The 14,428-nt window shown below is 37.3% G+C and overlaps 1 long non-coding RNA gene across 1 annotated transcript in view; it reads left to right on the top strand.

Annotated features, from left to right (window-relative positions):
* Nucleotides 1-8,858: 8,858 nt before the first annotated feature.
* The window catches only part of LOC142547270 (uncharacterized), an 81,156-nt gene continuing 75,586 nt past the window's right edge, over nt 8,859-14,428 (top strand). The window contains exon 1 of the long non-coding RNA XR_012820641.1: nt 8,859-8,869. This is a non-coding gene — a long non-coding RNA (uncharacterized LOC142547270). The remainder of the gene's footprint in view (nt 8,870-14,428) is intronic.

Consider the following 14,428-nt stretch of genomic DNA (forward strand, 5'->3'; position numbering starts at 1 on the left):
CAAAAACTCACCCCGGGTGCAACATGACCATTTTGCCCTTGGAAACCCAAAAAGACCGTTTTACCCCTAGACCTCTAAATTTCGACCCGAAGTTTAAAAAACTACTTAAAACATCCCAAAAATATTTATAAGTGTTTCTTAGATGAAAATCCGAGCCCATTTCAGAACTTAATCGATTCGTTTTAAAACTTGGACCGAGGTCCTGGTTTTAACCTGAATCAACCTGAAACTTAACCAAATTTTTCTCAACTTTTTACCACACATTAGAAACCAATTTAAAGCCTTAAAACCATCCAGACCCATCTTCTAAACTTTCAAACAGCCCCTACAAGTTGCTGGAATTATTTCTGCCCATATGTACTAGAAACCCTAAAGCACAAAAATCTCAAAATTTCGATCCTTGCCCACACGCCAATGTGACCAACCTCACACCAGCCTATCCTAGCCCATCTTAAGATCCTACTGGACTGACCTAAGCCTAGCCTTCAGCCCCCATGCAAGCGCACCTCTCGATCCATCAAGAAAGCACACGACCGAACCTCTCTTGAAGCGCATTGGCTCCTAACCTAGGGAACCCTCTTCAACTAGAGACCAGCTATGTTGAGACCTCCCCTGGACCTCGGTTGGACCCTCCTGGATCACACCTTGGTCTGGTTTAGCCCCCTTTCAGCCGAGTCTACCCTACTTTGCACCAAGACCTCTCGAAACCATAGCCGCCTACGTGCACTATCTCTCGGCCTTCCTGGACCATGTCTCCTTATTTACAGCCTCCACGCCGCTTAGCAACCAAGAAAATTTTCATCCCCTTGCAACAATCCATAAAAACGTGAGCAAGTCAAGAAACGATGCAATATTCATGTCAAACTTGTATAACAATGCAAACACAAGGTACATCATGAAATTTTCGTGCAAACACAATAAAATTCAGCATAATAGTGGCGTGAATGAATATAAACGAAGATACGTGCGTGCCTTGATGATTATACGATCGAAAGCTTGGAGAAAAACGCGTTGGTGATGCATCGGAGAAACGGGGAAGGACTTTTCTCTTGAAATCTTGAGAGATCCTTGAAGTGGCTGTTGTATTTTTTTGAAAATGATGCTAATGGAATGAGGGAGGGGAGACCGCTTCAATATATTAGGGTTAGGGTTTGGCTTAGTGGGTTTAGTTTAAAATATAATACACTAATGGGTCCCTAATCGTAATTAAATGGTTTAAAAGGGTTTTTGAGCCCATTAATCTCTAAAAAACCCATCAAGCCCAGAAACATTCCCGAAAAATATTTCGTTTTGATACGTTTTTGAAAATATTGCTCGAGCCCTCAAAAAGTCTTCTGAATCGTTAAAATTTACGTACCGGCTAAAAATACAGCCTAGCGAGTAAAAATATCCACCAAGGCCCATTTTCAAATATCATACTTAAAAACACTTCATATTAAATAATTAAAAATAATTATTCAATAAAAAAATATTTTTCCTGAATATCCCCGGTTTCCGTTCCTCGTTCGAGCGCGAAATGTATCTAGAAACCCTAATGCGTGAACTTTTAAAAATAACGTGAAATAAATCCTAACCATGCAATAATTATGCACTAAATGCATAAAAATAAATAAACACATGATTTAAATAAAACCGTAGATTGCATGTATTCAGGTTACGTAAATTTAAATTTCCTGGACCTTACAGTTATGGCTAGTAACATTCTAATGGACTTAAACATAGCAACTGGTGAAAATGTTTCCCCATAGTAAATTCCTTGCCTTTGAGTATAATCTTTTGCAACCAGTCTTGCTTTGAAGGTCAATAGCTTCCAATCCGTCCCAAGATTTCTTTTGTAGATCCATTTGCATTCTATGGGAACGATTCTCTCATGTGGATCCACCAATTTCTAGACTTGTTTGAATACATAGAGTTCATTTCAGACTGCATGGCTTCAAGCAATTTGGTTGAATCAGTATCAGATATTGCTTCTTTGAAGTTCATTGGATCGCATCCAACACAAGGCTCATCATGGCCTTGTTCATGAAGAAGCGTATATCTTGCAGGTGGTCTAATAACCCTATTCAGACCTTCTAGGAGCTTGTACTTCAACTACTGGTTGTTGGGAATTAGTTTCAACTTCTACAGTTGAGGAAGTATATTAAATTCTTCAATTTGTATCATCTTGATTTTTCTATATAAAAGAAATTCTCTTTCCAAAAAAGTGGTATTTCTTGAAACAAACACTTTTGCTTCATTGGATGATAAAAATAATATCCAACAGAATTCTTTTGATATCCTACAAAGTAGCATAAAGTGGATCTACTATCCAATTTGTCTCTCATTGTCTGCTTCACGTAAGCAGGACATCCCCATATTCTCAAGTAAGAATATTTGAGAGTTTTTCTCATCCATATCTCATATGGTGTTTTATCGACTGCATTTGTATGGACATTATTCAATAATATTGTCTCAATTTCAAGCGCAAAACCCCAAAACGATGTAGGCAATTCAATTAATCCCATCACAGATCAAACCATGTCCATCAAGGTTCGATTACGGCATTCAGAAACATCATTCAATTATGGTGTTGCTTGTGGAGTCTACTGTGAGAGAATCTCATTCTCTTTTAGATAACCCAAAAAATTCAGCACTCAAGTATTCTCCACCTCGATCAGATCAAGTGTCTTAATACTCCTTTCTAGCTGTTTTTCAACTTCAAATCTGAATTCTTTGAACTTTTCAAATGCTTCAGATTTGTGTTTCGTCAAATAAACATATCCATACCTCGAATGGTAATCAGATAAGGTAATGAAGTAGGATTGCCCATATTTTGTGCTAACACTTAGCGGGCCACAAATTTCTGTGTGAATCAAATCATGTAGACTTTGTTAACGTTCCACGTGTCCCTTAAAGGGAGCCTTAGTCATTTTTATCTTTAGACAGGACTCACTGAAAGGGGATCAGTTACGGTGCCCGGATACGCAACGGAAGTTTGAAAAATCATATTTTTCATGAAGAAAAATTCGAGTACCTCATATGTTGTGTAGCAAATAACAAAAACACAAAGATGACATTCATAGTGTATTTAGAAATTTACCTATCAATAACATAGATTGATTATTGGCTCCAACTAAGTTGTAACAACTTAGCTCTTGATGGTAGACAATATACAAGCTTCAAAGAGCACTCCTTGCTCAAATAGACTCCTTACTTCAAATTAGGTCCACCACTAATAAGGTAGATCCACTCTAATTTTGCACTAGAAAAATTAGAGCATTTTTATTTGAGAAGTTTGTGCAATCCTCAACAAAAATGAAGAAGAAAAATTGAGAAAAAATAGGCTCAAAATTTCGGCCATGGGGAGAAATGGAGGAGAGAGGAAGGCTTTTCTTGGTACTTGAAAAAGTTAAAGTACATGTGAGACACATGCCTTGTTTATTGAAAAAGTTGTCTCCCAACTCTTCACCTCCCCATGCATATTATTTGGGCTTGTAACATTTTAAAATGCCCATGGACTTTTATTTAAATATCTCAAACATATATGAGACTATTTAAATTTTACTTGATTTTATTCAAGTCCGCTAGTTGAATAATTATTTTCAATTGAGCTCTACAAGGTCCAATGTTATTTAATTAATTTAACACTTGAACTAATTTAATTATTTAGACCTACTAGGTCCACTAGTGTTTAATTAATTCAACACTTGAATTAATTTAATTTAGTCCATAATAATTTTCTGAAAATCACAATTTTCAAATACATTATTATTTGAGCCATCTTTTAATTTAGGAACACTTCCACAAATTAAAAGTTACATTCCCCATAATCCTCTTATAGAAGTCATACTTCTATTTTTCTAAGCGCTTATAAACTTTTTTATAAGCCGTTCAAGACATTGAACTATTTTACTTCTCAACGGGATCTAGAAAGTTGACACTTGTGTGACCCTCAATGGTTCATTGATACAACTAGCAATGGGTTCACATCTCTATATGATTCGAAACTAACATGTCCTTATATGAGCATACCCCAGTTGCTCCATTCTTATTTATCAACTCGTTGATAATAAGAACGTCAGAACCCAAGTATGATAGTACTCAATCAATCATGTTAAACGCCTAGCAGCATCGATTACATGATTCCCTAGGTATCAAATGATAGTGCCTACAATAACCATTCTATTTTTTTTAGCGTACAGTACGGTCCATTCAACTCATTTATCCCGACCTATTCGACAACTATTGGTATATCGAGAGTTGTCAAAGAATCGATAGTATGTGTCATGTCGTAGTTGCATCGATGGTGTCATCTAAGAAACCCCTTTCTTAATTACCACCAATACTCTGATCAGAGATTTCAAACTACATACACATGAGATCACATAGGATATCCACACCCAAAGGTAATTGGTGAATCCCCGACTACAATGCGTAGACTCCTATATGTTTCGACAAAACACTCAACCTTGCCACTTGATGGCTCCATATGAGTCGATAAAAAAGTCAAAGTGCAATGCTAGCATATAGAGTCGCAATTTTGTCTCGGGTAATAAGGACTAATGATGTAAAATCACAAACAAGGACGTTTCCACTCGATAAGTGAGAACCACTTGGAAAGTCCTTTATAGAGGTTTGTTCAGTGCACTCTTCAAGGAGCACCTATCTGCTTGCTCGGACATCACAATGTCCCCTACCAATGAAACATGGTACTCACATTGCAGATACAAGTCTCAAACTCGAACGGCCTTTATCCTTCTTAGCAGCAGCTGAATCGACTAGGAACTGTTTAGAATATACAATATTCTAAATATGAGTTTCATGATACTCATCATATGAACATCTCATATTCTTTCTACTATTTGTATATTCAAGAACTTTATCTATGTAACAAGCATTGGTATACAGATAAAGATGTACCAAAACAATAATTTCAAATATTAATAAAATAAAGATTTTTTGTACATAGAGTTTCAATGTGAACCTTCGGCCAACACTTGGCTCGACGGGCATCTGCTCTAACAATCTCTCACTTGCGCAAGAGCCAACTACCCATATGCTTCAAACCCATCGATTCGCGATGCTTCTCGAATAATGGTCCAGGTAAAGGCTTAGTTAGTGGATCAGCAACATTATCTGCAGAGCTGACTTTGTCAATCGACACTTCTCCTATTTCCACAATCTCTCGGAGGAATGTGGTACTTTCTCAATACATGTTTGGATTTCTGATGAGACATTGGCTCCTTTGCCAGAGCAATGGCTCCCGTGTTGTCACAAAACACTGGGACTGGAGCAACTCCATTAGGAATGACGCCCAGCTCTTGAACAAAATTCCTTAACCAAACAGCCTCTTTTGCTGCAGCTGATGCAGCAATGTATTCGGCCTCAGTGGTGGAATCCGTAGTACTGTCTTGCTTGGAACTCTTCCAACAGACAGCAGCACCATTGAGCATGAATTCAAACCCAGAGGTTGACTTTGAGTCATCGATATCGCTTTGGAAGCTAGAGTCGGTTTAGCCTTCCAATTTCAGTTCTCCACCCCCATAGACCAAGAACAATTTATTTGTCCTTCTCAAATAGTTGAAGATGTCTTTCACAGCTTTCCAGTGTGGAAAAACCAGGGTTCGATTGATATCTACTCACTACACTTAGTGCAAAAGCCACGTCAGGACGTGTAGTTATCATTTCATACATGATACTACCAATTTCAGATGCATAAGGAATGCATGTCATTGGTGCTATCTCTGCATCAGTCTTGTGAGACATAGACTTGGATAGGTACACGCCATGAAACATTGGTAGATGTCCTCTCTTGGACTCATCCATCGAGAACCTCTTAACGATGGTATCAATATATGTGGACTGGGTCAGACCAAGCAATCTTCTTGATCTATCTCTATAGATTTGTATTCCCAATACAAAAGATAATTCACCCAAGTCCTGCATCGAGAACTTACTTGCTAACCATACTTTAGCTGATTGCAATATCCCAACATCATTCCCAATTAGTAGAATTTCATCAACATAAAGCACCAGGAATGTCATAGCATTCCCACTGACCTTCTTATACACACAGGGTTCCTCAAGATTCTTAGTAAAACCAAACTCTTTGATTGTACCATCGAATATGAGGTTCCAACTCCTAGATTCCTGCTTTATAACATAAATAGATCTCTAAAGTTTGCATACCATATGCTCACTTCCGATTGATAAACACTTCAGGTTGAGACATGTAAATCTCTTCATTAATATCCCCATTAAGAAATGATGTCTTTACATCCATCTGCCATATCTCATAGTCATACCATGCAGCTACACCTAGCAATATCATTATAGACTTGAACATTGCAACTGGAGAAAATGCTTCCTCAAAGTCAACTCCTTGTCTTTGAGTATATCATTTTGCCACCAATCGCGCCTTGAAGGTCAATACCTTCTCATCCGCCCCAAGGTTCCTCTTGTAAATCCATTTACACTCTATGGGAACAGTTTCCTCAGGTGGATCCTCAAGATTCCAAACTTGGTTCGAATGCATGAAATTCATCTCAGATTCCATAGCTTCAAACCACTTGGATGAATCGGCATCAGATAACGCTTCCTTGAAGGTCAATGGATCACATCCATGATTAGGCTCATCATGGCCCTCTTCAAGAAACTAGACCATACCTCATAGGTGGTCTCGATACTCTCTCGGATCTTCTAGGAGCTTGTATCTCCTCTCTTGGCTCTTCGGGTGTGGGTTTTGCAATTGTGGGTGTCTCTCGAACCTCTTCGAGTTCTAGCATCTCCCCTTTTCTATCCAATAGAAATTCTTTTTCCAAAAGAGTTTCATTCCTAGAAACAAAGACATTTGTATCTTGGGGATGATAGAAATAATATCCAAATGAATTTCTTGGATATCCCACAAAGTAACATAAAATTGATTCGACAATCCAATTTATCTCCCACCTGCTTCACATAAGCATGACATCCCCATATTCTAAGATAAGAATATTTGGGAGGCTTACCCATCCATATCTCATATGGTGTCTTATCAACTGCTTTTGAATGGACATTGTTCAACAACAGTGCCGCTGTCTCAAGCGCATATCCCCAAAAGGATGGCGGCAACTCCGTGAACCCCATCATAGACCGAACCATGTCCATCAAAGTCCGGTTACAACGCTCATAAACACCATTCAACTATGGTGTAGCAGGCGGAGTCCACTGCGAGAGGATCTCATTCTCCCTAAGATACTCTTGGAACTCAGCACTCAAGTACTCACCACCTCGATCCGATCGAAGTGACTTGATGCTTCCTCCCAATTTTTCTCTACTTCATTTCGGAATTTTTTGAACCTTTCAAAGCCTTCAGATTTGTATTTCATCAAATACACATACCCATACCTCGAAAAGTCATCGGTAAAGGTGATGAAGTAGGCATGTCCATGCTTAGTGGTGATGCTAAGTGGACCGCACACATCGATATGGATCAAATCCAATAATCCTTTGGCTCGCTCCACATGTCCCTTAAAGGGAATTTTGGTCATCTTTGCTTTTAGACAAGATTCACAAGTTGGGAGAGAATTAATATCAGACATATAAAATATGCCCACTCCCACTAGCTTGTTCATCCTTTTTAGGAAAATATGTCCTAATCGAGCATGCCATAATTTTGCCGAATTTAGAGTATCTTTTTTAATGTTGTTATTGCTTGGACATTATTAACTGGAATATCTTTCAATTTTATGTTCTAGAGATCTTTTTCAATTTCTCATGTACCAATTAAACATTTATTCTTGTAAATGTTGCAAACACCTTTGCTAAATAAACAAGAATATCTATATTTATCAAGCATAGAAATTGAAACAATGTCTTTCACCAACTCAGGTACAAACAAAACATCTCTCAAAATTAACTTAAAATCATTGTTCAACAATAAGTAAACATCTCCTATTGCCTTTACAGCAACTCTTGCTCCATTGTATATCATCAAGAAGATCTCACCTTCCCTAAGTCTCTTACTTTTTCCCATCACCTGTAAATCATTATAGAGATGTGAGCCACAGCCGGTATCTAATACCCAAGAAGTAGAGTTAATTGAAATGTTTATTCACTGTAGAACATAACATTTCCAGAACCTTTCTGGGCAAAATATTCTCTGCAGTTATGCCTTCAATGTCCAGGCTTCCTGCAGTGATGACATACATCAACAGTCTTGTCAGCCTTAACTGGTGTGGCTGCCACAACGGGATTTGAAGCTTGCCTCTTCAAGGGCACATTCTTCTTGGGTCTTTGGAAAGAACGTTTTTTTTCCTTTCTATGTGGACCAGTCTTCGTACCAGATGAAGAACCCACATAAAGAACCGGCTTCTCTTTCTTGATGGTGGACTCAAACGTAACAAGCATGTTCACCAACTCATCATGTAGGCTCTAGATTGTTCATGTTGAAATTCACCACAAAAGGATCAAATGAGCTAGGCAGTGACAAGAGCAACACGTCGGTGGTCAACTCCGAAGGCAACGTAAGATCCATGCCAACAATTTTGTCCACAAGCCCCATCATCGTTAGGCCATGCTCACGGACCGAGGCCCCATTTCGCATGCGTAAAGTGATCAGCTCCTTGACGGTAGCATGCCTAAGAGGAGGTGTTTGCTCACCAAAGAGCTCCTTGAGATGCAAATGAACGTCAGCAGCACTCTTTGCATCCTCAAAACGCTTCTGCAGCTCATCATTCATAGAAGCATGTATATAACACTTGGCTTTTGAGTCATGGTCACGTCAATCCTTGTAAGTTTGCAATTCCTCAGGAGTGCAGCTAGTCAGAGCCTCAACAGGGGGCGACTCAGTCAGTGTATATGCTATCCTTTCCAAATTCAAGACGATTTTTAAGTTTCTTAGCCAATTGAGGTAATTAGGTCCAGTTAAAATGTGTTTGTCGAGTATTGCAGATAACGCGTTGTGTATCGAAGACATAATCAAATTTGTAGTGAAAAGTAAGAACATACAAATGTTAATGACTATTTTAAAATATTTAGTAAGATATAAAGTATGGACTTTTACTTCATAAATTTTCGCTCCCACTGTTTTGAAATCCTTCATTACCCTCTAGTAAAAACGGGAAACTCCTTTCCTTAGTAGGTACGTAAGGTACAATTAGCAAATTATGATCCCGAATAATATCAGTCAATCATAATTCCTAAAAGATAGTTTCCAATTGCATCTTCATGCAACCTTCTACGTAAAATTTTGTCTCACGTTTGATTAGGACCCAATAATATAACGGCGTTCATCTTTACGTGTCAAGCCTTACCCATCGATGTGGAACCTTAATGGACGGTCGCAATGAGTTCCCTCAATAATATGAGCTGAAATCATGGGAGTTCCACGTAGTTCACATCACCATGTCAATGGATATCACAGCTTTCCGGTGTCCAGGGCTCCCCCAATAATATGAGCCGAGCCCCGAGCACAGGTAGCGTTCATCATGCACCCATTGTCGATGGAAGACATGAAAATTATAAACACCTTTATAATTCCCCTTTTCGGGCTTGATATTAATTTTGAATCTTATTTAAAATAATGGTTTCTTAATTTTGAAAGGTCTCATTTTTAATTTTATTTAAAAGATCGCCATGTTTGATCGCATGTTTGTCGAATTCATGCAACTTTGTTATTATCATAATAATAACGCACATACTCATTATTTATAATATATCATGCATATATTATAAATAGTAAACTAAACAAGGATAATCAATCGCCCCAAAAATTAATGGCCCGTGTGAGACAAACACAGGACTAGGTCCAATCCTAGGGAATGCATGGGATGCAAATGCATAATTACATAAGACTCCAATATTTACATGTCTTCGATCTTCATTATCATCATGACCACCATCTTCCAATCTTGATCTTCCACTATTCTAATATTTACAGATAAATATCCATGGCAAATAGGGATACATCTCATGGGGTGGGAACGGGCTATAAACCAAGTCCACTTATAAATTGACAATTATTACAATCTTTCAACACAAAATATCCTAGCATACATATAACAAATTGGGCTTGGGCTTTTGATCATCCTTCATGCATAATATCACATATCATATACCATCAATTAATTATCACAATAATTGGGCTGACCTTGCTGCCCGAAACAGACAGCCCCTCGGGCAGCAACATGGGGCCAAAAATAGCCCCCATTTTGGGCTTCGATTTGTTGCGACGCTTATCTCATGCGGTTATAAATTGACCTGAATATAATATCATGTATTTTCTTACACAAAATAGTAACCATAGCTCATGATACCACTTGAAGGGGATCGGTTACGGTGCCCGAATACGCAACGAAAGTTTGAAAATTCATATTTTCATGAAGAAAAATTCGAGCACCTCATATGTTGTATAGCAAATAACAAAACCCAAAGATGACATTGATAGTGTGTTTAAAAATTTATCTATCAATCACAAAGATTGATAACTAGCTCCAACTAAGTTGTAAACAACTTAGCTCTTGATGGTAGACAATCTACAAGCTTCTAAGAACACTCCTTGCTCAAATGAACTCCTTACTTCAAATTAGGTCTACCACTAACAATATAGATTCACTCTATTTTTGCACTAGAAAAATTAAAGCATTTTTCTTTGAGAAATTTGTGCAATCCTCAACAAAAATGAAGAAGAAAAATTGATAGAGAATAGGCTCAAAATTTCGCCCATGGGGAGAAATGGAGGAGAGAGGAAGTCTTTTCTTTGTGCTTGAAAAAGTTAAAGTACATGTGAGACACGTGCCTTGTTTATTGAAACAGTTGTCTCCCAACTCTTCACCTCCCCATGCATATTATTTGGGCTTGTAATAATTACAAAGCCCATGGACTTTTATTTAAATATCTCAAACACATATGAGACTATTTAAACTTTACTTGATTTTACTCAAGCCCGCTAGTTAAATAATTATTTCAATTGGGCTCTACAGGGCACAATGTTATTTAATTAATTCAACACTGGAATTAATTTAATTATTTGGACTCTACTAGGTCACTAGTGTTTAATTAATTCAACACTTGAATTAATTTAATTTAGTCCATAATAATTTTTTGAAAATCACAATTTTCAAATACATTATTATTTGAGCCATCTTTTAATTTAGGAACACTTCCACAAATTAAAAGTTACATTCCCCATAATCCTCTTATAGAAGTCATACTTCTATTTTTCTAAGCGCTTATAAACTCTTTTATAAGCCGTTCAAGACATTGAACTATTTTACTTCTCAACGGGATCTAGAAAGTTGACACTTGTGTGACCCTCAATGGTTCATTGATACAACTAGCAATGGGTTCACATCTCCATGTGATTCGAACTAACATGTCTTTATATGAGCATACCCCAGTTGCTCCATTCTTATTTATCAACTCGTTGATAATAAGAACGTCAGAACCCAAGTCTGATAGTACCCAATCAATCATGTTAAACGCCTAGCAGCATCGATTACTTGATTTCCTATGTATCAAATGATAGTGCCTACAATAACCATTCTATTTTTTTTAGCGTACAGTACGGTCCATTCAACTCATTTATGCCGACCTATTCGACAACTATTGGTATATCGAGAGCTATCAAAGAATCGATACTATGTGTAATGTCGTAGTTGCATCGATGGTGTCATCTAAGAAACCCCTTTCTTAATTACCACCAATACTCTGATCAGAGATTTTAAACTACATACACATGAGATCACATAAGATATCCACACCCGAAGGTAATTGGTGAATCCCCGACTACAATGCGTAGACTCCTATATGTTTCGACAAAACACCCAACCTTGCCACTTGATGGCCCCATATGAGTCGGTAAAAAATTCAAAGTGCAATGCTAACATATAGAGTCGCAATTTTGTCTCGGGTAATAAGGACTAATGATGTAAAATCACAAACAAGGACGTTTCCACTCGATAAGTGAGAACCACTTGGAAAGTCCTTTATAGAGGTTTGTTCAGTGCACTCTTCAAGGAGCACCTATCTGCTTGCTCGGACATCACAATGTCCCCTACCAATGAAACATGGTACTCACATTGCAGAGACAAGTCTCAAACTCGAACGGCCTTTATCCTTCTTAGCAGCGGCTGAATCGACTAGGAACTGTTTAGAATATATAATATTCTAAATATGAGTTTCATGATACTCATCATATGAACATCTCATATTCTTTCTACTATTTGTATATTCAAAAACTTTATCTATGTAACAAGCATTGGTATACAGATAAAGATGTGCCAAAACCAATAATTTCAAATATTATTAAATAATCATTGTTTGTACATAGAGTTTCAATGTGAACCTTCGGCCAACACTTGGCTCGACGGACACCTACTCTAACACTCACAAATAAGTAGATAATTTACATCTTACAAGTCAAACATGCCTTCTCCCACTAGCTTGTGCATCAATCTTTTGGAAATGCGACCTAGTCTAGCGTGCCACATTTGTACGGGATTTGGATCATATAATTTTCTTCTGTTTGTAGTTGAAATCCTATTTACTTTGGACATTCACTTATTATTTCCAAACCAATTTTGGTCCAGATAATTTCTTATGTCCATTCTTCTTGTAGTAAAACAAATATGTTCAGACTTATCGAGCTTTTTGGGCCCTTTATGTTTCCTTCGGAGTTAGCCTCTTATTGGGTTTGTTTTTCCTTGTGAGGGACAGAACATTTCATTTCCCTTACCTTGTGGGCCATTTTTTGTTCCTGACAAGAATCTCAACTAGGAAACATCAGTTTCCTATTTTATGGTGGCTTCATAAGTCATAATCATTTTGACTAGCTCTTCAAGGCTATCATCAATCTTATTCAAATTGAGGTTCACTATAAATCCGTCAAATGTGGAAGAGAATGACAACAAATTGATGTCATGAAGTAACTCATTACGAATCACCTATTCCAAGCTCATCAATTTCTCAATAAGCTCAATCATATGTACACCACTACTCTCATGGGCCAGAGCCCATCTTACATACGTGTAGTCATGAGATTTTAAAAGTGGTGTGCATCACTGTACGAGTTTCATGAACCATGCAACTCTTGCATGTGTATTCGAATATCAGCAGCATTCAACATTTTCTCAAAATGTCCCTACAGTTCATTTGACATAGAAGCAAGCATATTACACTTTAGATTGCATACTATGGTCCCACCATCTTGTATGCATTGTCAGTTCACCAAGATTGACATTAGTGTGTATGTCACTGAATTTAGAACAATTTTTTCACACAGTCTTGAAAATTAGATTCGGTTAGCTTGTTAATAACAGAAATGGATTATGTGATGAAATCGAAAATATACTGATATGAAAACAGAATAATAGTTGCTAATTATTTTAAAATAAATTTTAAAATATAAAAAATGCTTTTTTATTTTATAAATTTTCCTCCCACTATTTCGACATTTCCACCACCCTCTGATGAAAAAGAGAAGTCACATTTCCTTAGTGGGCACGTAGAGCCCTATTAGACAATTATGATCCCGAATAATATCAGTCAATCTGTGGGGACCCGGACGCTAATCATCTTCTTAATCATCTTTGGGATTTAATTATCAATTAAAAGAAACAGGGTCTAAAATTTTTTTCTTTTTAAAATAAAGTGCGGAACGTAATGGAATTTAACTAATATACATCTCAGTATAAAAGTACAATAATGTCCAACAATTATTCAAACTAGTCTAAGGTTCTACTACTAATTTCTAGTATTAAACCAAGTCTACATCCAAGTCCGGAATCACCACTCTAATCTCGATCTCTCATCATCCTCTTGATCCTGATCCTGCCCCACCTGTTGTCATGCACACATACAAACAAGACAACAGCCGGATACTCCGGTGAGAATAAATCCCAGTATAAATAATGTATACATGCAGTTAACTTAATTAATATAAAAGCATGAATTATATCTTATCACATGTAGCATAATCAAACAACATGTATCAATACCAATCTGTAAATAATATCTGAATCGTAATCTACGAAACATAAATCAATACAAATCTATAAATCAAGTTCTAGTCTCGATATCTAAGACTCGACTCATCTCTCATTCTAATCTAGGGATCCCAGTGAATAAGAACGTAACAAGTCTCCCACCTACTACTACCAGTCGCGGTGGCGGTACGTTCTTATTTCTGGACTTTGGTCTAGCTGTATCGAATAATCTACAATATGAACAATGTCTGTATCTTAAGCATATCGATACACCAAACGTCCAGTGCCTTGGTGTATCTACCAAGACTAAGCCTAATCTGACAATGTGCAATGGGTCAGTGACTATACTGTCAAAATCTAACCCCTCTATCAGTGACTCTCACTCAATAGCTCTCTGCTTTCTACTTCTAATTCAATAGAATAAACATAATCATTAAAATACAAAGGTATAAAAACAATACCATACAAGTATGTGGTTTAGGGAA

Source organism: Primulina tabacum, chromosome 5 (assembly GCF_025594145.1).
Source record: "Primulina tabacum isolate GXHZ01 chromosome 5, ASM2559414v2, whole genome shotgun sequence".
In the NCBI taxonomy this organism is placed as follows: Eukaryota; Viridiplantae; Streptophyta; class Magnoliopsida; order Lamiales; family Gesneriaceae; genus Primulina; species Primulina tabacum.